The following is a 25806-nucleotide window of genomic DNA, read 5'->3' on the forward strand; positions in this document are numbered from 1 at the left end:
TCTAATATCAAGTAAAATGCCACGACGCCATGACTCACATTTGCGAATAAACCTGCGGACCATAAATCAAGTCGCGCGTAACGTCGAAAGAATCATCTGAAAAAAGATGGGTGCAACACGAGGACCTCCCAAGAAACTGGGTGAAATATAAGGACTTCGCAGGAGGTCACCCATCCGAGTACTTTTCTCTCCCAAGCACCCTTAACTGCGGAGTTCTGATAGAATCCGTTGCATTAGTTCTGGTATGATCCCTCATGTTTCATTATGCACAGCAAATACATACACTCTTTCTCCTCTTATCCCCCCTCCCGTCATTTGTTTCCTTGTGCGTGCACTCTGCATCTCTCTTTCTCGTTCTAATATCAAGTAATATGACCCGGCACCGTGACTCACCTTTGCAAATGAACCAGTGGTTTATAATTCCATTCGCGTGTAACGTCGAACAACCCATCCGAAAAAAAATAGGTGCAACACGAGGGCTTCCCAAGTGGTCACCCATCCGAGTACTACCCTCACCCAAGCACACTTAACTGCGGAGAGCTGATGGGATCCGGAGTTTTGGTGCTGGTATGATCGCACCTGTTTAATTTCGCGCTACAAATACATACACTCCTTCTCCTTTCTTCCCCCTCCGGTCATTTGTTTCCTTGTGCGTTCATACTTTACCTCTCATTCTCGTTCTAATATCGATTAAAATGCCCCTGATTCTTGACTCAAATTTGCGTATAAACCAGCGGACCCTAGTTCCAGACGCGCGTAACGTCGAACGACCCGTCTAAAAAAAAATTGGTGCGACACGAGGACTTCCCAGGAGGTCATCCATCCGAGTACTAATCTCACCCAAGCACACTTAATTGCAGAGTTCTGATGGGATCCGGGGCTTTAGTGCTGGTATGATCGCACCTGTTTAGTTTCGGGCTACAAATACATACACTCCTTCTCCTTTCTTCCCCCTCCCGTCATTTGTTTCCTTGTGCGTTCACACTTCACCTCTCATTCTCGTTCTAATATCGATTAAAATGCCCCTGCTTCTTGACTCACATTTGCGTATAAACTAGCAGACCCTAGTTCCAGTCACGCGTAACTTCGAACGACCCGTCTGAAAAAGAATTGTTGCGACACCAATCCGAGTACTACTCTCGCCTGCACACTTAACTGCGGAGTTCTGATGGGATCCGGTGCATTAATGCTGGTATGATCGCACCCGATTAATTCCGCGCTGCAAATACATAAACTCCTTCTCCTTTCTTCCCCCTCCCGTCATTTGTTTCCTTGTGCGTGCGCATTGCACCTCCCGTGCTCGTTCTAAAATCAAGTAAAATGCTACAGTGCCGTGACTCACATTTGCGAATAAACCTGAGGACCATAATTCAAGTCGCGCGTAACGTCGAAAGAATCATCTGCAAAAAAATGGGTGCAACACGAGGACTTTCTAAGAAAATAGGTGAAATATAAGGACTTCGCATGAGGTCACCCATCCTAGTGCTACTCTCGCCCAAGCACCCTTAACTTGCAGAGTTCTGATAGAATCCGTCGTATTGGTGCTGGTTTGATCGCTCATGTTTCATTCTGCGCTGCAAATACATACACTCTTTCTCCCTCCATCCCCTCTCCCGTCATTTGTTTCCTTGTGCGTGCACTCTGCATCTCTCCTTCTCGTTCTAATATCAAGTCAAATGCCCTAGCATCGTGACTCACCTTTGCGAATGAACCAGCGGTTTATAATTGCATTCGCGCGTAACGTCGAGCGACCCATCCGAAAAAAATGGGTGCAACACGAGGACTTCCCAGGAGGTCACCATAAATCAAGTCGTGCGTAACGTCGAAAGAATCATCTGCAAAAAGATGGGTGCAACACGAGGACCTCCCAAGAAAATGGGTGAAATATAAGGACTTCGCAGGAGGTCACCCATCCGAGTAATTTTCTCGCCCAAGCACCCTTAATTGCGGAGTTCTGATAGAATCCTTTGTATTAGTGCTGGTATGATCCCTCATGTTTCATTCTGCACTACAAATACATACACTCTTTCTCCTCCCATCCCCCCTCCCGTCATTTGTTTCCTTGTGCGTGCACTCTGCATCTCTCTTTCTCATTCTAATATCAAGTAATATGCCCCGGCACCGTGACTCACCTTTGCAAATGAACCAGCGGTTTATAATTCCATTCGCGCGTAACGTCGAACAACCCATCCGAAAAAAATAGGTGCAACACGAGGGCTTCACAAGTGTTCACCAATCCGAGTACTACTCTCGCCCAAGCATATTTAACTCCGGAGTTCTGATGGGATCCGGGGCTTTAGTGCTGGTATGATCTCTCCTGTTTAATTTCGCACTGTAAATACATACACTCCTTCTCCTTTCTTCCCCCACCGGTCATTTGTTTCCTTGTGCGTTCACACTTCACCTCTCAATCTCATTCTAATATCGATTAAAATGCCCCTGCTTCTTGACTCACATTTGCGTATAAACCAGCAGACCCTAATTCCAGTCGCGCGTAACGTCGAACGACCCGTCTGAAAAAAAATTGGTGCGACACGAGGACTTCCAAAGAGGTCACCCATCCGAGTACTACTCTCGCCCAAGCACACTTAACTGCGGAGTTCTGATGGGATCCGGTGCATTAGTGCTGGAATGATTGCACCTGTTTAATTTCGCGCTACGAATACATAAACTCATTCCTCTTTCGTCCCCCTCCCGTCATTTGTTTCCTTATGCGTGCGCACTGTAGCTCCCGTTCTCGTTCTAATATCAAGTAAAATGCTACAGCGCCGTGACTCACATTTGCGAATAAACCTGAGGATAATAATTCAAGTCGCGCGTAACGTCGAAAGAGTCATCTGCAAAAAACTGGGTCCAACACGAGGATTTCCTAAGAAAATGGGTGAAATATAAAGACTTCGCAGGAGGTCACCCATCCTAGTGTTACTCTCGCCCAAGCACCCTTAACTTGCGGAGTTCTGATAGAATCCGTTGCATTGGTGCTGGTATGATTGCTCATGTTTCATTCTGCGCTGCAAATACATAAACTTTTTTTCCCTCGATCCCCCCTCCCGTCATTTGCTTCCTTGTGCGTGCACTCTGCATCTCTCCTTCTCGTTCTAATATTAATTAAAATGCCCCTGCTTCTTGACTCACATTTGCGTATAAACCAGTGGACCCTAGTTCCAGTCGCGCGTAACGTCGAACGACCCGTCTGAAAAAATAATTAGTGCGACACGAGGACTTCCCAAGAGGTCTCCAATCCGAGTACTACTCTCTCCCAAGCACACTTAACTGCGGAGTTCTGATGGGATCCGGTGCATTAGTGATGGTATGATCGCACCTGTTTAATTTCGCGCTGCAAATACATAAACTCCTTCTCCTTTCTTCCCCCTCCCGTCATTTGTTTCCTTGTGCGTGCGCACTGCACCTCTCGTTCTCGTTCAAATATCAAGTAAAATGCCACGGCGCCGTGACTCACATTTGCGAATCAATCTGCGGACCATAATTAAAGTCGCGCGTAACGTAGAACGACACATCTGAAAAAAAGAAAATGGGTGCAACACGAGAACTTCCCATGAGGTAACCCACCATTGTACTACTTTTTCGCCAAAGCACACTTAACTGCGGAGTTCTGATGGGATCCGGTGCATTTGTGCTGGTGTGACCGCACCTGTTTAATTTCGTGCTGAAAATACATACACTCCTTCTTCCCTCTCCCCTCCCATCATTTGTTTCCTTGTGCGTTCACACTGCACCTCTCCTTCTCGTTCTAATATCGATTAAAATGCCCTTGATTCTTGACTCACATTTGCGTATAAACCAGCGGACCATAGTTCCAGTAGCGCGTAACGTCGAACGACATATCCGAAAAAAAATTGTTGCGATACGAGGGCTTCCCAAGAGGTCACGCATCCGAGTACTACTCTCGCCCAAGCACACTAAACTGCAGAGTTCTGATGGGATCGAGTGCATTAGTGCTGGTATGATGCCACTTGTTTAATTTTGCGCTTCAAATACATACACTCCTTCTCTTTTCTTCCTCCTCTCGTCATTTGTTTCCTTTTGCGTGCGTACTGCACCTCCCGTTCTCGTTCTAATATCAAGTAAAATGTCACGGCGCCGTGACTCACATTTGCGAATAAACATGCGGACCATAAATCAATTCGCGTGTAACGTCGAAAGAATCATTTGCAAAAAGATGGGTGCAACACGAGGACCTCCCAAGAAAATGGGTGAAATATAAGGACTTCGCAGGAGGTCACCCATCCGAGTACTTTTCAAGCCCAAGCACCCTGAACTGCAGAGTTCTGATGGGATCGAGTGCATTAGTGCTGGTATGCTGCCACTTGTTTAATTTTGCGCTTCAAATACCTACACTCCTTTTCTTTTCTTCCTCCTCCCGTCATTTGTTTCCTTTTGCGTGCGCACTGCACCTCCCGTTCTCGTTCTAATATCAAGTAAAATGCCACGGCGCCGTGACTCACATTTGCGAATCAACATGCGGACCATAAATCAATTCGCGCGTAACGTCGAAAGAATCATCTGCAAAAAGATGGGTGCAACACGAGGACCTCCCAAGAAAATGGGTGAAATATAAGGACTTCGCAGGAGGTCACCCATCCGAGTACTTTTCTCGCCCAAGCACCCTTAACTGCGGAGTTCTGATAGAATCAGTTGCATTAGTGCTGGTATGATCCCTCATGTTTCATTCTGCACTGCAAATACATACACTCTGTTTCCTTCCATCCCCCCTCATGTATCATTCTGCACTGCAAATACATACACTCTGTCTCCTTCCATCCCCCCTCCCGTCATTTGTTTCCTTATGCGTGCACTCTGCATCTTTCTTTCTCGTTCTAATATCAAGTAATATGCCCCGGCACCGTGACTCACCTTTACAAATGAACCAGCGGTTTATAATTTCATTCACGCGTAACGTCGAACAACCCATCCGAAAATATATTGGTGCAACACGAGGGCTTCCCAGGTGGTCACCCATCCGAGTACTACTCTCGCCCAAGCTCACTTAACTGCGGAGTTCTGATGGGATCCGGAGCTTTAGTGCCGGTATGATTGCACCTGTTTAATTTTGCGCTTCAAATACATACACTCCTTCTCCTTTCTTCCCCCTCCCGTCATTTGTTTCCTTGTGCGTTCACACTTCACCTCTTATTCTCGTTCTAATATCGATTAAAATACCCCTGCTTCTTGACTCACATTTGCGTATAAACCAGCGGACCCTAGTTCCAGACATGCGAAACGTCGAATGACCCGTCTGAAAAAAAATTGGTGCGACACGAGGATTTCACAAGAAAATGGGTGAAATATAAGGACTTCGCAGGAGGTAACCCATGCTAGTACTACTCTCGCCCAAGCACCCTTACCTACGGAGTTCTGATAGAATCCGTTGCATTAGTGCTGGTATGATTGCACCTGTTTCATTTCGCGCTGAAAATACATACACTCCTTCTCCTTCTCCTTCCCTCCCCCTCCCATCAATTGTTTCCTTGTGCGTTCACACTGCACCTCTCCTTCTCGTTCTAATATCGATTAAAATGCCCTGCTTTTTGACTCACATTTGCGTATAAACAAGCGGACCCTAGTTCCAGTCACGCGTAACGTTGAACGACCCGTCAGAAAAAAAATTTGTGCGACACGAGGACTTCCCAGGAGGTCACCCATCCGAGTAATAATCTCGCTCAAGCACACTTAACTGCGGAGTTCTAATGGGATCTGGTGCATTAATGCTGGTATGATCGCATCTGTTTAATTCTGCGCTGCAAATATATAAAGTCCTTCTCCTTTCTTCCCCCTCCCGTCATTTGTTTCCTTGTGTGTGCGCACTGCACCTCTCGTGCTCGTTCTAATATCAAGTAAAATGCTACGGTGCCGTGACTCACATTTGCGAATAAACCTGAGGACCATAATTCAAGTCGCGCGTATCGTCGAAAGAATCATCTGCAAAAAAATGGGTGCAACAGGAGAACTTCCTAAGAAAATGGTTGAAATATAAAGACTTCGCAGGAGGTCACCCATCCTAGTGCTACTCTCGCCCAAGCATCCTTAACTTGCGGAGTTCTGATAGAATCCGTTGCATTGGTGCTGGTATGATTGCTCATGTTTCATTCTGCGCTTCAAATACATACACTTTTTCTCCCTCCATCCCCCCTCCCGTTATTTGTTTCCTTGTGCGTGCACTCCACATCTCTCCTTCTCGTTTTAATATCGATTAAAATGCCCCTGCTTCTTGACTCACATTTGCATATAAATCAGTGGACCCTAGTTCCAGTCGCACGTAAAGTCGAACGATCCGTCTGAAAAAAAAAAATTAGTGCGACACGAGGACTTCCGAGGAGGTCACCCATCCGAGTACTACTCCCGCGCAAGCACACTTAATTGCAGAGTTCTAATGGGATCCGGTGCATTAGTGATGGTATTATTGAACCTGTTTAATTTCGCATTGCAAATACATAAACTCCTTATCCTTTCTTCCCCCTCCCGTCATTTATTTCCTTGTGCGTGCGCACTGTACCTCTCGTTCCCGTTCAAATATCAAGTAAAATGCCACGGCGCCGTGACTCACATTTGCGAATAAATCTGCGGAACATAATTAAAGTTGCGCGTAACGTCGAATGGCACATCTGAAAAAAAGAAAATGGGTTCAACACGAAAACCTCCCAGGAGGTAACCCATCATTGTACTACTTTTGCCAAAGAACACTTAACTGCGGATTTCTGATGGGATCCGGTGCATTTGTGCTAGCGTGACCGCACCTGTTTAATTTCGTGCTGAAAATACATACACTCCTTCTTCCCTCCCCCTCCCATCATTTGTTTCCTTGTGCGTGCACACTGCATCTCTCCTTCTCGTTCTAATATCGATTAAAATGCCCCTGCTTCTTGACTCACATTTGCGTATAAACCAGTGGACGCTAGTTCCAGTCGCTCGTAACATCGAACGACCCATCTGAAAAAAAAATTAGTGCGACACGAGGACTTCCCAAGAGGTCACCCATCCGAGTAATACTCTCTCCCAAGCACACCTAACTGCGGAGCTCTGATGGGATCCGGGACTTTAGTGCTGGTATGATCGCACCTGTTTAATTTCGCGCTGCAAATACATACACTCCTTATCCTTTCTTCCCCCTCCGTCATTTGTTTCCTTGTGCGTTCACACTTCATCTCTCCTTCTCGTTCTAATATCGATTAAAATGCCCCTACTTCTTGACTCACATTTGCGTATAAACCAGCGGACCCTAGTTCTAGACGCGCGTAACGTCAAACGACCCTTCTGAAAAAAAATTGGTGCGACACGAGAACTTCCCAGGAGGTCACCCATCCGACTACTAATCTCGCCCAAGCAAATTTAACTGCGGAGTTCTGATGGGATCCAGTGCATTAGTGCTGGTATGATCGCACCTATTTAATTTCGCGCTGCAAATTCATAAACTCATTCCTTTTTCTTCCCCCTCCCGTCATTTGTTTCCTTGTGCGTGCGCACTGCACCTCCCGTTCTCGTTCTAATATCAAGTAAAATGCTACAGCGCCATGACTCACATTTGCGAATAAACCTGAGGACCATAATTCAAGTCTCGCGTAACGTCGAAAGAATCATCTGCAAAAAAATGGGTGCAACACAAGGACTTCACAAGAAAATGGGTGAAATATAAGGACTTCGCAGGAGGTAACCCATGCTAGTACTACTCTCGCCCAAGCACCCTTACCTACAGAGTTCTGATAGAATCCGTTGCATTAGTGCTGGTATGATCGCACCTGTTTCATTTCGTGCTGAAAATACAGACACTCCTTGTCCTTCCCTCCCCCTCCCATCAATTGTTTCCTTGTGCGTTCACACTGCACCTTTCCTTCCTGTTCTAATATCGATTAAAATGCCCCTGCTTCTTGACTCACATTTGTGTATAAACCAGCGGACCCTTGTTCCAGCCGCGCGTAACGTCGAATGACCCGTTTGAAAAAAAATTTGTGTGATACGAGGACTTCCCAGGAGGTCACCAATCCGAGTACTACTCTCGCCCAAGCACACTTAACTGCGGAGTTCTGATGGGATCCGGCGCATTAGTGCTGGTATGATCGCACCCCTTTAATTCCGCGCTGTAAATACATAAACTCCTTCTCCTTTCTTTCCCCTCCCGTCATTTGTTTCCTTGTGCGTGCGCACTGCACCTCCCGTGCTCGTTCTAATATCAAGTAAAATGCTAAGGTGCCGTGACTCACATTTGCGAATAAACCTGGGGACCATAATTCAAGTCGCGCGTATCGTCGAAAGAATCATCTGCAAAAAAATGGGTGCAACACGAGGACTTCCTAAGAAAATGGGTGAAATATGAGGACTTCGCAGGAGGTCACCCATCCTAGTGCTACTCTCGCCCAAGCACCATTAACTTGCGGAGTTCTGATAGAATCCGTTGCATTGGTGCTGGTATGATTGCTCATGTTTCATTCTGCGCTGCAAATACATACACTTTTTCTCCCTCCATCCCCCCTCCCGTCATTTGTTTCCTTGTGCGTGCACTCTGCATCTCTCCTTCTCGTTCTAATATCGATTAAAATGCCCCTGTTTCCTTGTGCGTGGTATGATTGCACCTGTTTAGTTTCACGCTGCAAATACATACACTCCTTCTCTTTTCTTCCCCCTCCCGTCATTTGTTTCCTTGTTTGTGCGCGCTAAACCTCCCGTTCTCGTTCTATTATCAAGTAAAATGCTACAGCGCTGTGACTCACGTTTGCGAATAAACCTGAGGACCATAATTCAAGTCGCGGGTAACGTCGAAAGAATCATCTGCAAAAAAATGGGTGCAACACGAGGACTTCACAAGAAAATGGGTGAAATATAAGGACTTCGCAGGAGGTAACCCATGCTATTACTACTCTCGCCCAAGCACCCTTACTTACGGAGTTCTGATAGAATCCGTTGCATTAGTGCTGGTATGATCGCACCTGTTTCATTCTGCGCTGCAAATACATACACTTTTTCTCATTCCCTCCCCCTCCCATCAATTGTTTCCTTGTGCGTTCACACTACACATCTTCTTCTCGTTCTAATATCGTTTAAAATTCCCCTGTTTCTTGACTCAGATTTGCGTATAAACCAGCGGACCCAAGTTCCAGTCGCGCGTAACGTAGAACGACCCGTCTGAAAAAAAATTGGTGTGACACAAGGACTTCCCAAGAGGTCACCCATCCGAGTACTACTCTCGCCCAAACACACTTAACTACGGAGTTCTGATGGGATCCGGTGCATTAGTGCTGGTATGATCGCACCCTTTAATTCCGCGCTGCAAATACTTAAACTCCTTCTCCTTTCTTCCCCCTCCCGTCATTTATTTCCTTGTGCGTGCACTCTGCATCTCTCTTTCTCATTCTAATATCAAGTAAAATGCCCCGGCACCGTGACTCACCTTTGCAAATGAACCAGCGAATTATAATTCCATTCGCGCGTAACGTCGAACAACCCATCCGAAAAAAAATAGGTGCAACATGAGGCCTTCCCAGGTGGTCACCCATCCGAGTACTACTCTCGCCCAAGCACACTTAACTTCGGAGTTCTGATGGGATCCGGGGCTTTAGTGCTGCTATGATCGAACCTCTTTAATTTCGCGCTGCAAATACATACACTCCTCCTTTCTTCCCCCTCCCGTCATTTGTTTCCTTGTGCATTCACACTGCACCTCTCATTCTCGTTCTAATATCGATTAAAATGCCCCTGATTCTTGACTCACATTTGCGTATAAACCAGCGGACCATAGTTCCAGTCGCGCGTAACGTCGAACGACCCATCTGAAAAAAAATTGTTGCGATACGAGGACTTCCCAAAAGGTCATCCATCCGAGTACTACTCTCGCCCAAGCACGCTTAACTGCATAGTTCTGATGGGATCCAGTGCATTAGTGCTGGTATGATGCCACTTGTTTAATTTTGCGCTTCAAATACATACACTCCTTCTCTTTTCTTCCTCCTCCCGTCATTTGTTTCCTTGTGCGTGCGCACTGCACCTCCCGTACTCGTTCTAATATCAAGTAAAATGCCACGGCGCCGTAACTCACATTTGCGAATAAACCTGCGGACCATAAATCAAGTCCCGCGTAACGTCGAAAGAATCATCTGTAAAAAGATGGGTGCAACACGAGGACCTCCCAAGAAAATGGGTGAAATATAAGGACTTCGCAGGATGTCACCCATCCGAGTACTTTTCTCACCCAAGCACCCTTAACTGCGGAGTTCTAATAGAATCCGTTGCATTAGTGCTGGTATGATCCCTCATGTTTCATTATGCACAGTAAATACATACACTCTTTCTCCTCCCATCCCTCGTCCCTTCATTCGTTTCCTTGTGCGTGCACTCTGCATCTCTCTTTCTCGTTCTAATATCAAGTAATATGCTCCGGCACCATGACTCACCTTTGCAAATGAACCAGCGGTTTATAATTCCATTCGCGCGTAACGTCGAACAACCCATCCGAAAAAAAATAGGTGCAACATGAGGGCTTCCCAGGTGGTCACCCATCAGAGTACTATTCTCGCCAAGCACACTTAACTGCGGAGTTCTGATGGGATCCGGGGCTTTAGTGCTGCTATGATCGTACCTCTTTAATTTCGCGCTGCAAATACATACACTCCTCCTTTCTTCCCCCTCCCGTCATTTGTTTCCTTGTGCGTTCACACTTCACCTCTCATTCTCGTTCTAATATCGATTAAAATGCCCCTGCTTCTTGACTCACATTTGCGTATAAACCAGCGGACCCTAGTTCCAGACGCGCGTAACGTCGAACGACCAGTCTAAAAAAAAATTTGTGCGACACGAGGACTTCCCAGGAGGTCACCCATCCGAGTACTAATCTCGCCCAAGCACAATTCACTGCGGAGTTCTGATGGGATCCGGTGCATTAGTGCTGGTATGATCGTACCTGTTTAATTTCGCGCTGCAAATACATAAACTCATTACCATTTCTTCCCCCTCCCGTTCTCGTTCTAATATCAAGTAAAATGCTACAGCGCCGTGACTCACATTTGCGAATAAACCTGAGGACCATAATTCAAGTCGCGCGTAACGTCGAAAGAATCATCTGCAAAAAAATGGGTGCAACACGAGGACTTCACAAGAAAATGGGTGAAATATAAGGACTTCCCAAGAGGTCACCCTTCCGAGTAATACTCTCGCCCAAGCACACCTAACTGCGGAGTTCTGATGGGATCCGGGGCTTTAGTGCTGGTACGATCGCACCTGTTTAATTTCGCGCTGCAAATACATACACTCCTTCTCCTCTCTTCCCCCTCCGTCATTTGTTTCCTTGTGCGTTCACACTTCACCTCTCATTCTCGTTCTAATATCGATTAAAATGCCCCTGCTTCTTGACTCACATTTGCGTATAAACCAGCGGACCCTAGTTCCAGACGCGCGTAACGTCGAACGACCCGTCTGAAAAAAAATTGGTGCGACACGAGGACTTCCCAGGAGGTCACCCATCCGAGTACTAATCTCGCCCAAGCACACTTCACTGCGTAGTTCTGATGGGATCCGGTACATTAGTGCTGGTATGATCGCACCTGTTTAATTTTGCGCTGCAAATACATAAACTCATTCCCCTTTCTTCCCCCTCCCGTCATTTGTTTCCTTGTGCGTGCGCACTGCACTTCCCGTTCTCGTTCTAATATCAAGTAAAATGCTACAGCACCGTGACTCATATTTGCGAATAAACCTGAGGACCATAATTCAAGTCGCGCGTAATGTCGAAAGAATCATCTGCAAAAAAATGGGTGCAACACGAGGACTTCACAAGAAAATGGGTGAAATATAAGGACTTCGCAGGAGGTAACCCATGCTAGTACTACTCTCGCCCAAGCACCCTTACCTACGGAGTTCTGATAGAATCCGTTGCATTAGTGCTGGTATGATCGCACCTGTTTCATTTCGCGCTGCAAATACATAAACTCCTTCTCCTTTCTTCCCCCTCCCGTCATTTGTTTCCTTGTGCGTGCGCACTGCACCTCTCGTTCTCGTTCAAATATCGATTAAAATGCCCTTGCTTCTTGACTCACAATTGCGTAGAAACCAGCGGACCCCAGTTCCAGTCGAGCGTAACGTCGAATGACCCGTGTGAAAAAAAATTGGTGCGACACGAGGACTTCCCAGGAGGCCACCCATCCGAGAACTACTCTCGTCCAAGCACAGTTAACTGCGGAGTTCTGATGGGATCCGGTGCATTAGTGATGGTATGATCGCACCCGTTTAATTCCGTACTGCACCTACCGAGCTCGTTCTAATATCAAGTAAAATGCTACGGTGCTGTGACTCACATTTGCGAATAAATCTGAGGACCATAATTAAAGTCCCGTGTATCGTCGAAAGAATCATCTGCAAAAAAATTGGTGAAATATAAGGACTTCGCAGGAGGTCACCCATCCTAATGCTACTCTCGCCCAAGCACCCTTAACTTGCGGAGTTCTGATAGAATCCGTGGTATTGGTGCTGGTATGATTGCTCATGTTTCATTCGGCGCTGCAAATACAAACATTTTTTCTCCCTCCATCCCCCCTCCCGTCATTTGTTTCCTTGTGCGTGCACTCTGCATCTCTCCTTCTCGTTCTAATATCGATTAAAATGCCCCTGCTTCTTGACTCACATTTGCGTAAAAACACGTGGACCCTAGTTCCAGTCGTGCGTAACGTCGAACGACCCGTCTGAAAAAAAAATTAGTGCGACACGAGGACTTCCCAGGAGGTCACTTATCCGAGTACTACTCTCACCCAAGCACACTTAACTGCGGAGTTCTGATGGGATACGGTGCATTAGTGCTAGTATGATCGCACCTGTTTAATGTTGCGCTGCAAATACATAAATTCCTTCTCCTTTCTTCCCCCTCCCATCATTTGTTTTCTTGTGCGTGCGCACTGCACCTCCCGTGCTCGTTCTAATATCAAGTAAAATGCTACGGTGCCGTGACTCACATTGGCGAATAAACCTGAGGACCATAATTCAAGTCGCGCGTAACGTCGAAAGAATCATCTGCAAAAAAATAGGTGCAACACGAGGACTTCCTAAGAAAATAGGTGAAATATAAGGACTTCGCATGAGGTCACCCATCCTAGTGCTACTCTCGCCCAAGCACCCTTAACTTGCGGAGTTCTGATAGAATCCGTTTCATTGGTGCTGGTATGATCGCTCATGTTTCATTCTGCGCTGCAAATACATACACTCTTTCTCCTCCCATCCCCCCTCCCGTCATTTGTTTCCTTGTGCGTGCGCTCTGCATTTCTCTTTCTCGTTCTAATATCAAGTAATATACCCCGACACCGTGACTCATCTTTGCAAATGAACCAGCGGTTTATAATTCTATTCGCGCGTAACGTCTAACAACCCATCCGAAAAAAAATAGGTGCAACACGAGGGCTTCCCAAGTGGTCACCCATCCGAGTACTATGCTCGCCCAAGCACACTTAACTGCAGAGTTCTGATGGGATCCGGAGCTTTAGTGCTGGTATGATCGCACCTGTTTACTTTCGCACTGCAAATACATACACTCCTTCTCCTTTCTTCCCCCTCCTGTCATTTGTTTCCTTGTGCGTTCACACTTCACCTCTCATTCTCGTTCTAATATCGATTAAAATGCCCCTGCATCTTGACTCACATTTGCGTATAAACCAGCGGACCCTAGTTCCAGACGCGCATAAAGTCGAACGACCCGTCTGAAAAAAAATTGGTGCGACACGAGGACTTCCCAGGAGGTCACCCATCCGAGTACTAATCTCGCCCAAGCACACTTCACTGCGGAGTTCTGATGGGATCCAGTGCATTAGTGCTAGTATGATCTCACCTGTTTAATTTCGCGCTGCAAATACATAAACTCATTCCCCTTTCTTCCCCCTCCCGTCATTTGTTTCCTTGTGCGTGCGCATTGTACCTCCCGTTCTCGTTCTAATATCAAGTAAAATGCTACAGCGCCGTGACTCACATTTGCGAATAAACCTGAGGACCATAATTCAAGTCGCGCGTTACGTCGAAAGAATCATCTGCAAAAAAATGGGTGCAACACGAGGACTTCACAAGAAAATGGGTGAAATATAAGGACTTCCCAGGAGGTAACCCATGCTAGTACTACTCTCGCCCAAGCACCCTTACCTATGGAGTTCTGATAGAATCCGTTGCATTAGTGCTGGTATGATCGCACCTGTTTCATTTCGCGCTGCAAATACATAAACTCTTTCTCCTTTCTTCCCCCTCCCGTGTTTTTTTCCTTGTGCATGCGCACTGCACCTCTCGTGCTCGTTCAAATATCAAGTAAAATGCCACGGCGCCGTGACTCATATTTGCGAATAAATCTGCGGACCATAATTAAAGTCGCGCGTAACGTCGAACGGCACATATGGAAAAAAAAATGGGTGCAACACGAGAACTTCCCAGGAGGTAACCCATCATTGTACTACTTTCGCCAAAGCACAGTTAACTGCGGAGTTCTGATGGGATCCGGTGCATTTGTGCTGGTGTGACCGCACCTGTTTAATTTTGTGCTGAAAAAACATACACTCCTTCTTCCCTCCCCCCCTCCCATCATTTGTTTCCTTGTGCGTTCACACTGCACCTCTCATTCTCGTTCTAATATCGATTAAAATGCCCTTGATTCTTGACTCACATTTGCGTATAAACCAGCGGACCATAGTTTCAGTCGCGCGTAACGTCGAACGACCCATCTGAAAAAATATTATTGCGATACGAGGACTTCCCAAGAGGTCACCCATCCGAGTACTACTCTCACCCAAGCACACTTAACTGCAGAGTTCTAATGGGATCCAGTGCATTAGTGCTGGTATGATGCCACTTGTTTAATTTTGCGCTTCAAATACATACACTCCTTCTCTTTTCTTCCTCCTCCTGTCATTTGTTTCCTTGTGCGTGCGCACTGCACCTCCCGTACTCGTTCTAATATCAAGTAAAATGCCACGGTGCCATGACTCACATTTGCGAATAAACCTGCGGACCATAAATCAAGTCGCGCGTAACGTCGAAAGAATCATCTGCAAAAAGATGGGTGCAACACGAGGACCTCCCAAGAAAATGGGTGAAATATAAGGACTTCGCAGGAGGTCACCCATCCAAGTACTTTTCTTGCTCAAGCACCCTTAACTGCGGAGTTCTGATAGAATCCATTGCATTAGTGCTGGTATGATCCCTCATGTTTCATTTTGCACTGCAAATACATACACTCTTTCTCCTCCCATCCCCCCTCCCGTCTTTTATTTCCTTGTGCGTGCACTATGCATCTCTCTTTCTCGTTCTAATATCAAGTAATATTCTCCGGCACCGTGACTCACCTTTGCAAATGAACCAGCAGTTTATAATTCCATTCACAAGTGACGTCGAACAACCCATCCGAAAAAAAATTGGTGCAACACGAGGGCTTCCCAAGTGGTCACCCATCCGAGTACTACTCCCGCCCAAGCACACATAACTGCGGAGTTCTGATGGGATCCGGATATTTAGTGCTGGTATGATCGCACCTGTTTAATATCACGCTGCAAATACATACACTCCTTCTCCTTTCTTCCCCTTCCTGTCATTTGTTTCCTTGTTCGTTCACACTTCAACTCTCATTCTCGTTCTAATATCGATTAAAATGCCCCTGCTTCTTGACTCACATTTGCGTATAAACCAGCGGACCCTAATTCCAGACGTGCGTAACGTCGAACGACCCGTCTGAAAAAAAATTGGTGCGACACAAGGACTTCCAGGAGGTCACCCATCCGAGTACTACTCTCGCCCAAGCACACTTAACTGCGGAGTTCTGATGGGATCCGGTGCATTAGTGCTAGTATGATCGCACCTGTTTAATTTCGCCTGCAAATACATAAACTCATTCTCCTTTCTTCCCCCTCCCGTCATTTGCTTCCTTGTGCGTGCGCACTGCACCTCTCATTCTCGTTCAAATATCAAGCAAAATGCCACGGCGCCGTGACTCACATTTGCAAATAAATCTGCGGACCATAATTAAAGTCGTGCGTAACGTCGAACGGCACATCTGAAAAAAGGAAAATGGGTGCAACACGAGAACTTCCCAGGAGGTAACCCATCATTGTACTACTTTCGCCAAAGCATACTTACCTGCGGAATTCTGATGGGATCCGGTGCATTTGTGCTGGTGTGACCGCACCTGTTTAATTTCATGCTGAAAATACATACACTCCTTCTTCCCTCCCGCCCTCCCATCATTTTTTTCCTTGTGGGTTCACACTGCACCTCTCCTTCTCATTCTAATATCGATTAAAATGCCCCTTTTTCTTGACTCACATTTGCGTATAAACCAGCGGACCATAGTTCTAGTCGCGCGTAACGTCGAACGACCCATCTGAAAAAAATTATTGCGACACGAGGACTTCCAAGAGGTCACCCATCCGAGCACTACTCTCGCCCAAGCACCCTTAACTGCAGAGTTCTGATGGGATCTAGTGCATTAGTGCTGGTATGATGCAACTTGTTTAATTTTGCGCTTCAAATACATACACTCCTTCTCTTTTCTTCCTCCTCCCGTCATTTGTTTTCTTGTGCGTGCGCACTGCACCTCCCGTACTCGTTCTAATATCAAGTAAAAAGCCACGGTGCCGTGACTCACATTTGCGAATAAACCTACGGACCATAAATCAAGTCCCGCGTAACGTCGAAAGAATCATCTGCAAAAAGATGGGTGCAACACGAGGACCTCCCAAGAAAATCGGTGAAATATAAAGACTTCGGAGGAGGTCACCCATTCGAGCACAAATCTCGTCCGAGCACACATAACTGCGGAGTTCTGATGTGATCCGGTGCATTAGTGCTGGTATGATCGCACCTGTTTAATTTTGCGCTGCAAATAAATAAACTCATTCCCCTTTTTTCCCCCTCCCGTCATTTGTTTCCTTGTGCGTGCACACTGCACCTCCCGTGCTCGTTCTAATATCAAGAAAAAATCTACGGTGCCGTGACTCACATTTGCGAATAAACCTAAGGACCATAATTCAAGTCGCGCGTATCGTCGAAAGAATCATCTGCAAAAAAATGTGTGCAACACGAGGACTTCCAAAGAAAATGGGTGAAATATAAGGACTTCGCAGGAGGTCACCCATCCTAGTGCTACTCTCGCCCAAGCACCCTTAACTTGCGGAGTTCTAATAGAATCCGTTGCACGTGTGCTGGTATGATTGCTCATGTTTCATTCTGCACTGCAAATACATACACTTTTTCTCCCTCCATCCCCCCTCCCGTCATTTGTTTCCTTGTGTGTGCACTCTGCATCTCTCCTTCTCGTTCTAATATCGATTAAAATGCCCCTGCTTCTTGACTCACATTTGCGTATAAACCAGTGTACCCTAGTTCCATTCGCGCGTAACGTCGAACCACCCGTCTGAAAAAAAAAATAGTGCGTCAGGAGGACTTCCAAGGAGGTCACCCATCTGAGTACTACTCTCGCCCAAGCACACTTAACTGCAGAGTTCTAATAGGATCCGGTGCATTAGTGCTGGTATGATGGCAACTATTTAATTTTGCGCTGTAAATACATAAACTCCTTCTCCTTTCTTCCCCTTCCCGTCATTTGTTTCCTTGTGCGTGCGCACTGCACCTCTCGTTCTCGTTCAAATATCAAGTAAAATGCCACGGCGTCGTGACTCACATTTGGGAATAAATCTGCGGACCATAATTAAAGTTGCGCGTAACATCGAACGGCACATCTGAAAAAAAAAATGGGTGCAACACGAGAACTTCCCAGGAGGTAACCCATCATTGTACTACTTTCGCCAAAGCACACTTAACTGCGGAGTTCTGATGGATCCGGTGCATTTGTGCTGGTGTGACCGCACCTGTTTAATTTTGTGCTGAAAATACATACACTCCTTCTTCCCTCCCCCCCTCCCATCATTTGTTTCCTTGTGCGTTCACACTGCACCTCTCCTCGTTCTAATATCGATTAAAATGCCCCTGATTCTTGACTCACATTAAACCAGCGGACCAAAGTTCCAGTCGCGCGTAACGTCGAACGACCCATCTGAAAAAAATTGTTGCGATACGAAGACTTCCCAAGAGGTCACCCATCCGAGTACTACTCTCGCCCAAGCACACTTAACTGCAGAGTTCTGATGGGATCCAGTGCATTAGTGCTGGTATGATGCCACTTGTTTAATTTTGCGCTTCAAATACATACACTCCTTCTCTTTTCTTCCTCCTCCCAACATTTGTTTCCTTGTTCGTGCACACTGCACCTCCCGTACTCGTTCTAATATCAAGAAAAATGCCACGGCGCCGTGACTCACATTTGCGAATAAACCTGCGGACCATAAATCAAGCCGCGCGTAACGTCGAAAGAATCATCTGCAAAAAGATGGGTGCAACACGAGGACCTCCCAAGAAAATGGGTGAAATATAAGGACTTCGCAGGAGGTCACCCATCCGTGTACTTTTCTCGCCCAAGCACCCTTAACTGCGGAGTTCTAATAGAATCCGTTGCATTAGTGCTGGTATGATCCCTCATGTTTCATTCTGCACTGCAAATACATACACTCTTTCTCCTTCCATCCCCCCTCCCGTCATTTGTTTCCTTGTGCGTGCACTCTGCATCTCTCTTTCTCGTTCTAATATCAAGTAATATGTCCCGGCACCGTGACTCACCTTTGCAAATGAACCAGCAGTTTATAATTCCATTCTCGCGTAACGTCGAACAACCCATCCGAAAAAAAATAGGTGCAACACGAGGGCTTCCCAAGTGGTCACCCATCCGAGTACTACCCTCGCCCAAGCACACTTAACTGCGGAGTTCTGATGGGATCCGGAGCTTTAGTGCTGGTATGATCGCACCTTTTTAATTTCGCGCTGCAAATACATACACTCCTTCTCCTTTCTTCCCCCTCCCGTCATTTGTTTCCTTGTGCGTTCACACTTCACCTCTCATTCTCGTTCTAATATCGATTAAAATGCCCCTGCTTCTTGACTCACATTTGCGTATAAACCAGCGGACCCTAGTTCCAGATGAGCGTAACGTCGAACGACCCGTCTGAAAAAAAATTGGTGCGACACGAGGACTTTTCAGGAGGTCACCCATCCGAGTACTAATCTCGCCCAAGCACACTTCACTATGGAGTTCTGAAGGGATCCGGTGCATTAGTGCTGGTATGATCGTACCTGTTTAATTTTGCGCTACAAATACATAAACTCCTTCCCCTTTCTTCCCCCTCCCGTCATTTGTTTCCTTGTGCGTGCGCACTGCACCTCCCGTTCTCGTTCTAACATCAAGTAAAATGCTACAGCGTCGTGACTCACATTTGCGAATAAACCTGAGGACCATAATACAAGTCGCGCGTAACGTCGAAAGAATCATCTGCAAAAAAATGGGTGCAACACGAGGACTTCACAAGAAAATGGGTGAAATATAAGGACTTCGCAGGAGGTAACCCATGCTAGTACTACTCTCGCCCAAGAACTTTTACCTACGGAGTTCTGATAGAATCTGTTGCATTAGTGCTGGTATGATCGCACCTGTTTCATTTCCGGCTGCAAATACATACACTCCTTCTCCTTTCTTCCCCCTCTCGTCATTTGTTTCCTTGTGCGTGCGCACTGCACCTCTCGTTCTCGTTCAAATATCAAGTAAAATGCCACGGCGCCGTGACTCACATATTCGAATAAATTTGCGGACCATAATTAAAGTCGCGCGTAACGTCGAACGACACATCTGAAGAAAAGAAAATGGGTGCAACACGAGAACTTCCGAGGAGGTAACCCATCATTGTACTACTTTCACCAAAGCACACTTAACTGCAGAGTTCTGATGGGATCCGGTGCATTTGTGCTGGTGTTACCTCACCTGTTTAATTTCGTGGTGAAAATACATACACTTCTTCTTCCCTCCCGCCCTCCCATCATTTGTTTCCTTTTGCGTTCACATTGCACCACTCCTTCTCGTTCTAATATCGATTAAAATGCCCCTGATTCTTGACTCACATTTGCGTATAAACCAGCGGAACATAGTTCCAATCGCGCGTAATGTCGAACGACCTATCTGAAAAAAAATTGTTGTGATACGAGGACTTCTCAAGAAGTCACCCATCCGAGTACTACTCTCGCCCAAGCACACTAAACTGCAGAGTTCTGATGGGATCCAGTGCATTAGTGCTGGTATGATGCCACTTGTTTAATTTTGCGCTTCAAATACATACACTCCTAATCTTTTCTTCCTCCTCCCGTCATTTGTTTCCTTGTGCGAGCGCACTGCACCTTCCGTACTTGTTTTAATATCTAAGTAAAATGCCACGGCGCCGTGACTCACATTTGCGAATAAACCTGCAGACCATAAATCAAGTCGCGCATAACGTCGAACGGCACGTCAGAAAAAAAAAAAGGGTGCAACATGAGAACTTCCCATGAGGTAACCCATCATTGAACTACTTTCGCCAAAGCACACTTAACTGCGGAGTTCTGATGGGATCCGGTGCTTTTGTGCTGGTGTGACCGCACCTGTTTAATTTCGTGCTGAAAATACATACACTCCTTCTTCCCTCCCCCCTCCCATCATTTGTTTCCTTGTGCGTTCACACTGCACCTCTCCTTCTCGTTCTAATATCGATTAAAATGCCCCTGATTCTTGACTCACATTTGCGTATAAACCAGCAGACCATAGTTCCAGTAGCGCGTAACGTCGAACGACACATCTGAAAAAAAATTGTTGCGATACGAGGACTTCCCAAGAGGTCACGCATCCGAGTACTACTCTCGTCCAAGCACACTTAACTGCAGAGTTCTGATGGGATCGAGTGCATTAGTGCTGGTATGATGCCACTTGTTTAATTTTGCGCTTCAAATACATACACTCCTTCTCTTTTCTTCCTCCTCCCGTCATTTGTTTCCTTTTGCGTGCGCACTGCACCTCCCGTTCTCGTTCTAATATCAAGTAAAATGCCACGGCGCCGTGACTCACATTTGCGAATAAACCTGTGGACCATAAATTAAGTCGCGCGTAGCGTCAAAAGAATCATCTGCAAAAAGATGGGTGCAACATGAGGACCTCCCAAGAAAATGGGTGAAATATAAGGACTTCGCAGGAGGTCACCAATCCGAGTACATTTCTCGCCCAAGCACCCTTAACTGCGGAGTTCTGATAGAATCCGTTGCATTAGTGCTGGTATGATCCCTCATGTATCATTCTGCACTGCAAATACATACACTCTGTCTCCTTCTATCCCCCCTCCCGTCATTTGTTTCCTTGTGCGTGCACTCTGCATCTCTCTTTCTCGTTCTAATTTCAAGTAATATGCCCCGGCACCGTGACTCACCTTTGCAATTGTACCAGCGATTTATAATTCCATTCGCGCATAACGTTGAACAACCCATCCGAAAATATGTAGGTGCAACACGAGGGCTTCCCAGGTGGTCACCCATCCGAGTACTACTCTCGCCCAAGCACACTTAACTGCGGAGTTCTGATGGGATCCGGAGCTTTAGTGCTGGTATGATCGCACCTGTTTAAATAAATGACGGGAGGTGCAGTGCGCACGCACAAGGAAACAAATGACGGGAGGGGGAAGAAAGGAGAAAGAGTTTATGTATTTGCAGCGCAAAATTAAACAGGTGCGATCATACCAGCACTAATGCACCGGATCCCATCAGAACTCTGCAGTTAAGTGTGCTTGGGCGAGAGTATTACTCGGATGGGTGACCTCCTGGGAAGTCCTCGTGCCGCAGTAATTTTTTTTTCAGACGGGTCGCTCGACGTTACGAGCGACTAGAACTAGGGTCCACTGGTTTATACGCAAATGTGAGTCAAGAAGCAGGGGCATTTTAATCGATATTAGAACGAGAAGGAGAGTTGCAGAGTGCACGCACAAGGAAACAAATGACGGGAGGGGGGATGGAGGGAGAAAAAGTGTATGTATTTGCAGCGCAGAATGAAACATGAGTAATCATACCAGCATGAATGCAACAGATTCTATCAGAAATGCGCAAGTTAAGGGTGCTTGGGCGAGAGTAGCACTAGGATGGGTGACCTCCTGCGAAGTCCTTATATTTCACCCATTTTCTTAGGAAGTCCTCGTGTTGCACCCATTTTTTTTGCAGATGATTCTTTCGACGATACGCACGACTTGAATTATGGTCCTCAAGTTTATTCGCAAATGTGAGTCACGGCACCGTAGCATTTTACTTGATATTAGAACGAGAACGGGAGGTGCAGTGCGCACGCACAAGGAAACAAATGACGGGAGGGGGAAGAAAGGAGAACGAGTTTATGTATTTGCAGCGCGGAATTAAACGGGTGCGATCATACCAGCACTAATGCACCGAATCCCATCAGAACTCCGCAGTTAAGTGTGCTTAGGCAAGAGTAGTACTCGGATGGGTGACCTCTTAGGAAGTCCTCGTGTCGTACCAATTTTTTTTCAGACGGGTCGTTCGACGTTACGCGCGACTGGAACTAGGGTCTGCTAGTTTATATGCAAATGTGAGTCAAGAAGCAGGGGCATCTTAATCGATATTAGAACGAGAAGGAGAGTTGCAATGTGAATGCACAAGGAAACAATTGATGGGAGGGGGAGGGAAGGAGAAAATGTGTATGTATTTGCAGCGCAGAATGAAACAGGTGCGATCATACCAGCACTAATGCAACGGATTCTATCAGAACTCCGTAAGTAAGGGTTCTTGGGCGAGAGGAGTAATAGCATGGATTACCTCCTGCGAAGTCCTTATATTTCACCCATTTTCTTGTGAAGTCCTCGTGTTGCACCCATTTTTTTGCAGATGATTCTTTCGACGTTACGCGCGACACCAGCACTAATGCAACAGATTCTATCAGAACTCCGCAGTTAAGGGTGCTTGGGCGAGAGTAGTACTCGGATGGGTGACCACTTCGGAAGTCCTCGTGTTGCACCCATTTTCTTGGGAGGACCTCGTGTTGCACCCATCTTTTTGCAGATGATTCTTTCGACGTTACGCGCGACTTGATTTTTGGTCCGCAGGTTTATTCGCGCGTAACGTCGAACGGCACATCTGAAAAAAAGAAAATGGGTGCAACATGAGAACTTCCCAGGAGGTAACCCATCATTGTACTACTTTCTCCAAAGCACACTTAATTGCGGAGTTCTGATGGGATCCGGTGCAGTTGTGCTGGTGTGACCGCACCTGTTTAATTTCGTGCTGAAAATAAATACACTCCTTCTTCCCTCCCCCCCTCCCATAATTTGTTTCCTTGTGTGTTCACACTGCATCTCTCATTCTCGTTTTAATATCGATTAAAATGCCCCTGATTCTTGACTCACATTTGCGTATAAACCAGCGGACCATAGTTCCAGTCGCGCGTAACGTCGAACGACCCATCTGAAAAAAAATTGTTGCGATACGAGGACTTCCCAAGAGGTCAACCATCCGAGTACTACTCTCGCCCAAGCACACTTAACTGCAGAGTTCTGATGGGATCCAGTGCATTAGTGCTGGTATGATGCCACTTGTTTAATTTTGCGCTTCAAATACATACACTCCTTCTCTTTTCTTCCACCTCCCGTCATTTGTTTCCTTGTGCGTGCGCACTGCACCTCCCGTACTCGTTCTAATATCAAGTAAAATGCCACGGTGCCGTGACTCACATTTGCGAATAAACCTGCGGACCATAAATCAAGTCGCGCGTAACGTCGAAAGAATCATCTGCAAAAAGATGGGTGCAACACGAGGACCTCCCAAGAAAATGGGTGAAATATAAGGACTTCGCAGGAGGTCACCCATCCGAGTACTTTTCTTGCCCAAGCACCCTTAACTGCGGAGTTCGGATAGAATTCGTTGAATTAGTGCTGGTATGATCCCTCATGTTTCATTCTGCACTGCAAATACATACACTCTTTCTCCTCCCATCCCCCCTCTCGTCATTTGTTTCCTTGTGCGTGCACTCTGCATCTCTCCTTCTCGTTCTAATATCGATTAAAATGCCCCTGCTTCTTGACTCACATTTGCGAATAAACCAGTGGACCCTAGTTCCAGTCGCGCGTAACGTCGAACGACCCGTCTGAAAAAAAATTGTTGCGATACGAGGACTTCCCAAGAGGTCAACCATCCGAGTACTACTCTCGCCCAAGCACGCTTAACTGCAGAGTTCTGATGGGATCCAGTGCATTAGTGCTGGTATGATGCAACTTGTTTAATTTTGCGCTTCAAATACATACACTCCCTCTCTTTTCTTCCTCCTTCCATCATTTGTTTCCTTGTGCGTACGCACTGCACCTCCCGTACTCGTTCAAATATCAAATAAAAAGCCACGGCGCCGTGACTCACATTTGGGAATAAACCTGCGGACCATAAATCAAGTCGCGCGTAACGTCGAAATAATAATCTGCAAAAAGATGGGTGCAACACGAGGACCTCCCAAGAAAATGGGTGAAATATAAGGACTTCGCAGGAGGTCACCCATCCGAGTACTTTTCTTGCCCAAGCACCCTTAACTGCGGAGTTCTGATAGAATTCGTTGCATTAGTGCTGGTATGATCCCTCATGTTTCATTCTGCACTGCAAATACATACACTCTTTCTCCTCCCATCCCCCCTCCTGTCATTTGTTTCCTTATTCGTGCACTCTGCATCTCTCTTTCTCGTTCTAATATCAAGTAATATTCCCTGGCACCATTACTCACCTTTGCAAATGAACCAGCGGTTTATAATTCCATTCGCGCGTAACGTCGAACAACCCATCCGAAAAAAAATTGGTGCAACACGACGGCTTCCCAAGTGGTCACCCATCCGAGTACTACCCTCGCCTAAGCACACTTAACTGCGGAGTTCTGATGGGATCCGGAGCTTTAGTGCTGGTATGATCGCACCTGTTTAATTTCGCGCTGCAAATACATACACTCCTTCTCCTTTCTTCCCCCTCCCGTCATTTGTTTCCTTGTGCGTTCACACTTCACCTCTCATTCTCGTTCTAATATCGATTAAAATGCCCCTGCTTGTTGACTCACATTTGCGTATAAACCAGCGGACCCTAGTTCCAGACGCGCGTAACGTCGAACGACCCGTCTGAAAAAAAATTTGTGCGACACGAGAACTTCACAAGAAAATGGGTGAAATATAAGGACTTCGCAGGAGGTAACCCATCCTAGTACTACTCTCGCCCAAGCACCCTTACCTACGGAGTTCTGATAGAATCCGTTGCATTAATGCTGGTATGATCGCACCTGTTCCATTTCGTGCTGAAAATACATACACTCCTTCTCCTTCCCTCCCCCTCTCATCAATTGTTTCCTTGTGCGTTCACACTGCACCTCTCCTTCTCGTTCTAATATCGATTAAAATGCCCCTGCTTGTTGACTCACATTTGCGTATAAACCAGCAGACTCTAGTTCCAGTCGCATGTAACGTCGAACAACCCGTCTGAAAAAAAATTGGTGCGACACGAGGACTTCCTAGGAGGTCACCCATTCGAGTACTACTCTCGCCCAAGCACACTTAACTGCGGAGTTCTGATGGGATCCGGTGCATTAGTGCTGGTATGATCGCATAAGTTTAATTTTGCGCTTCAAATACATAAACTCCTTATCCTTTCTTCCCCCTCCCGTCAATTGTTTCCTTGTGCGTGCGCACTGCACCTCCCGTGCTCGTTCTAATATCAAGTAAAATGCCACGGTGCCGTGACTCACATTGGCGAAAAAACCTGCGGACCATAAATCAAGTCGCCCGTAACGTCGTAAGAATCATCTGTAAAAAGATGGGTGCAACACGAGGACCTCCCAAGAAAATGGGTGAAATATAAGGACTTCGCAGGAGGTCACCCATCCGAGTACTTTTCTCGCTAAAGCACCCTTAACTGCGGAGTTATGAT

At 46.4% G+C, this 25806-nt stretch overlaps 5 non-coding genes and 37 pseudogenes across 5 annotated transcripts; 2 read left to right on the top strand and 40 right to left on the bottom strand.

The window, feature by feature from the left end:
- Window positions 1-462: 462 nt before the first annotated feature.
- On the bottom strand, window positions 463-581 carry LOC148249485 (5S ribosomal RNA). Its single transcript, XR_015815032.1, has one exon. It is a non-coding gene; the product is annotated as a 5S ribosomal RNA (ribosomal RNA).
- A 205-nt stretch (window positions 582-786) lies between these two features.
- On the bottom strand, window positions 787-905 carry LOC148249486 (5S ribosomal RNA; annotated as a pseudogene).
- A 1295-nt stretch (window positions 906-2200) lies between these two features.
- Window positions 2201-2319, bottom strand: LOC148249487 (5S ribosomal RNA; annotated as a pseudogene).
- Window positions 2320-2524: 205 nt separating this feature from the next.
- LOC148249488 (5S ribosomal RNA) lies at window positions 2525-2643 on the bottom strand (annotated as a pseudogene).
- A 562-nt stretch (window positions 2644-3205) lies between these two features.
- On the bottom strand, window positions 3206-3324 carry LOC148249489 (5S ribosomal RNA; annotated as a pseudogene).
- A 209-nt stretch (window positions 3325-3533) lies between these two features.
- Window positions 3534-3654, bottom strand: LOC148249490 (5S ribosomal RNA; annotated as a pseudogene).
- Window positions 3655-4944: 1290 nt separating this feature from the next.
- Window positions 4945-5063, bottom strand: LOC148249491 (5S ribosomal RNA). Its single transcript, XR_015815356.1, has one exon. It is a non-coding gene; the product is annotated as a 5S ribosomal RNA (ribosomal RNA).
- A 564-nt stretch (window positions 5064-5627) lies between these two features.
- LOC148249492 (5S ribosomal RNA) lies at window positions 5628-5746 on the bottom strand (annotated as a pseudogene).
- Window positions 5747-6960: 1214 nt separating this feature from the next.
- On the bottom strand, window positions 6961-7079 carry LOC148249493 (5S ribosomal RNA; annotated as a pseudogene).
- A 204-nt stretch (window positions 7080-7283) lies between these two features.
- LOC148249494 (5S ribosomal RNA) lies at window positions 7284-7402 on the bottom strand (annotated as a pseudogene).
- Window positions 7403-7961: 559 nt separating this feature from the next.
- LOC148249495 (5S ribosomal RNA) lies at window positions 7962-8080 on the bottom strand (annotated as a pseudogene).
- Window positions 8081-9146: 1066 nt separating this feature from the next.
- LOC148249496 (5S ribosomal RNA) lies at window positions 9147-9265 on the bottom strand (annotated as a pseudogene).
- Window positions 9266-9469: 204 nt separating this feature from the next.
- LOC148249497 (5S ribosomal RNA) lies at window positions 9470-9588 on the bottom strand (annotated as a pseudogene).
- A 202-nt stretch (window positions 9589-9790) lies between these two features.
- Window positions 9791-9908, bottom strand: LOC148249498 (5S ribosomal RNA; annotated as a pseudogene).
- Window positions 9909-10469: 561 nt separating this feature from the next.
- On the bottom strand, window positions 10470-10587 carry LOC148249499 (5S ribosomal RNA; annotated as a pseudogene).
- Window positions 10588-10789: 202 nt separating this feature from the next.
- Window positions 10790-10908, bottom strand: LOC148249500 (5S ribosomal RNA; annotated as a pseudogene).
- A 521-nt stretch (window positions 10909-11429) lies between these two features.
- Window positions 11430-11548, bottom strand: LOC148249501 (5S ribosomal RNA; annotated as a pseudogene).
- A 559-nt stretch (window positions 11549-12107) lies between these two features.
- Window positions 12108-12226, bottom strand: LOC148249502 (5S ribosomal RNA; annotated as a pseudogene).
- Window positions 12227-12692: 466 nt separating this feature from the next.
- Window positions 12693-12811, bottom strand: LOC148249503 (5S ribosomal RNA; annotated as a pseudogene).
- A 561-nt stretch (window positions 12812-13372) lies between these two features.
- On the bottom strand, window positions 13373-13491 carry LOC148249504 (5S ribosomal RNA). Its single transcript, XR_015815060.1, has one exon. It is a non-coding gene; the product is annotated as a 5S ribosomal RNA (ribosomal RNA).
- A 205-nt stretch (window positions 13492-13696) lies between these two features.
- Window positions 13697-13815, bottom strand: LOC148249505 (5S ribosomal RNA; annotated as a pseudogene).
- Window positions 13816-14375: 560 nt separating this feature from the next.
- Window positions 14376-14494, bottom strand: LOC148249506 (5S ribosomal RNA; annotated as a pseudogene).
- Window positions 14495-14698: 204 nt separating this feature from the next.
- Window positions 14699-14816, bottom strand: LOC148249507 (5S ribosomal RNA; annotated as a pseudogene).
- A 561-nt stretch (window positions 14817-15377) lies between these two features.
- LOC148249508 (5S ribosomal RNA) lies at window positions 15378-15496 on the bottom strand (annotated as a pseudogene).
- Window positions 15497-15701: 205 nt separating this feature from the next.
- LOC148249509 (5S ribosomal RNA) lies at window positions 15702-15819 on the bottom strand (annotated as a pseudogene).
- Window positions 15820-16027: 208 nt separating this feature from the next.
- LOC148249510 (5S ribosomal RNA) lies at window positions 16028-16146 on the bottom strand (annotated as a pseudogene).
- Window positions 16147-16349: 203 nt separating this feature from the next.
- LOC148249511 (5S ribosomal RNA) lies at window positions 16350-16466 on the bottom strand (annotated as a pseudogene).
- A 1243-nt stretch (window positions 16467-17709) lies between these two features.
- On the bottom strand, window positions 17710-17827 carry LOC148249512 (5S ribosomal RNA; annotated as a pseudogene).
- A 193-nt stretch (window positions 17828-18020) lies between these two features.
- On the bottom strand, window positions 18021-18138 carry LOC148249513 (5S ribosomal RNA; annotated as a pseudogene).
- Window positions 18139-18699: 561 nt separating this feature from the next.
- LOC148249514 (5S ribosomal RNA) lies at window positions 18700-18818 on the bottom strand. The gene has a single exon (XR_015815835.1). It is a non-coding gene; the product is annotated as a 5S ribosomal RNA (ribosomal RNA).
- A 205-nt stretch (window positions 18819-19023) lies between these two features.
- On the bottom strand, window positions 19024-19142 carry LOC148249515 (5S ribosomal RNA; annotated as a pseudogene).
- An 888-nt stretch (window positions 19143-20030) lies between these two features.
- LOC148249516 (5S ribosomal RNA) lies at window positions 20031-20147 on the bottom strand (annotated as a pseudogene).
- Window positions 20148-20355: 208 nt separating this feature from the next.
- On the bottom strand, window positions 20356-20474 carry LOC148249517 (5S ribosomal RNA; annotated as a pseudogene).
- Window positions 20475-21356: 882 nt separating this feature from the next.
- LOC148249518 (5S ribosomal RNA) lies at window positions 21357-21475 on the bottom strand. The gene has a single exon (XR_015814354.1). It is a non-coding gene; the product is annotated as a 5S ribosomal RNA (ribosomal RNA).
- Window positions 21476-21580: 105 nt separating this feature from the next.
- On the top strand, window positions 21581-21699 carry LOC148249519 (5S ribosomal RNA; annotated as a pseudogene).
- A 563-nt stretch (window positions 21700-22262) lies between these two features.
- LOC148249520 (5S ribosomal RNA) lies at window positions 22263-22381 on the top strand (annotated as a pseudogene).
- A 629-nt stretch (window positions 22382-23010) lies between these two features.
- On the bottom strand, window positions 23011-23129 carry LOC148249521 (5S ribosomal RNA; annotated as a pseudogene).
- Window positions 23130-23333: 204 nt separating this feature from the next.
- Window positions 23334-23451, bottom strand: LOC148249522 (5S ribosomal RNA; annotated as a pseudogene).
- A 561-nt stretch (window positions 23452-24012) lies between these two features.
- On the bottom strand, window positions 24013-24130 carry LOC148249523 (5S ribosomal RNA; annotated as a pseudogene).
- Window positions 24131-24691: 561 nt separating this feature from the next.
- LOC148249524 (5S ribosomal RNA) lies at window positions 24692-24810 on the bottom strand (annotated as a pseudogene).
- A 235-nt stretch (window positions 24811-25045) lies between these two features.
- On the bottom strand, window positions 25046-25164 carry LOC148249525 (5S ribosomal RNA; annotated as a pseudogene).
- Window positions 25165-25369: 205 nt separating this feature from the next.
- LOC148249526 (5S ribosomal RNA) lies at window positions 25370-25488 on the bottom strand (annotated as a pseudogene).
- Between the last annotated feature and the right edge of the window lie 318 nt (window positions 25489-25806).

This window comes from Carica papaya, chromosome 8 (genome assembly GCF_054855325.1).
Source record: "Carica papaya isolate Zhongbai chromosome 8, ASM5485532v1, whole genome shotgun sequence".
Lineage (NCBI taxonomy): Eukaryota > Viridiplantae > Streptophyta > Magnoliopsida > Brassicales > Caricaceae > Carica > Carica papaya.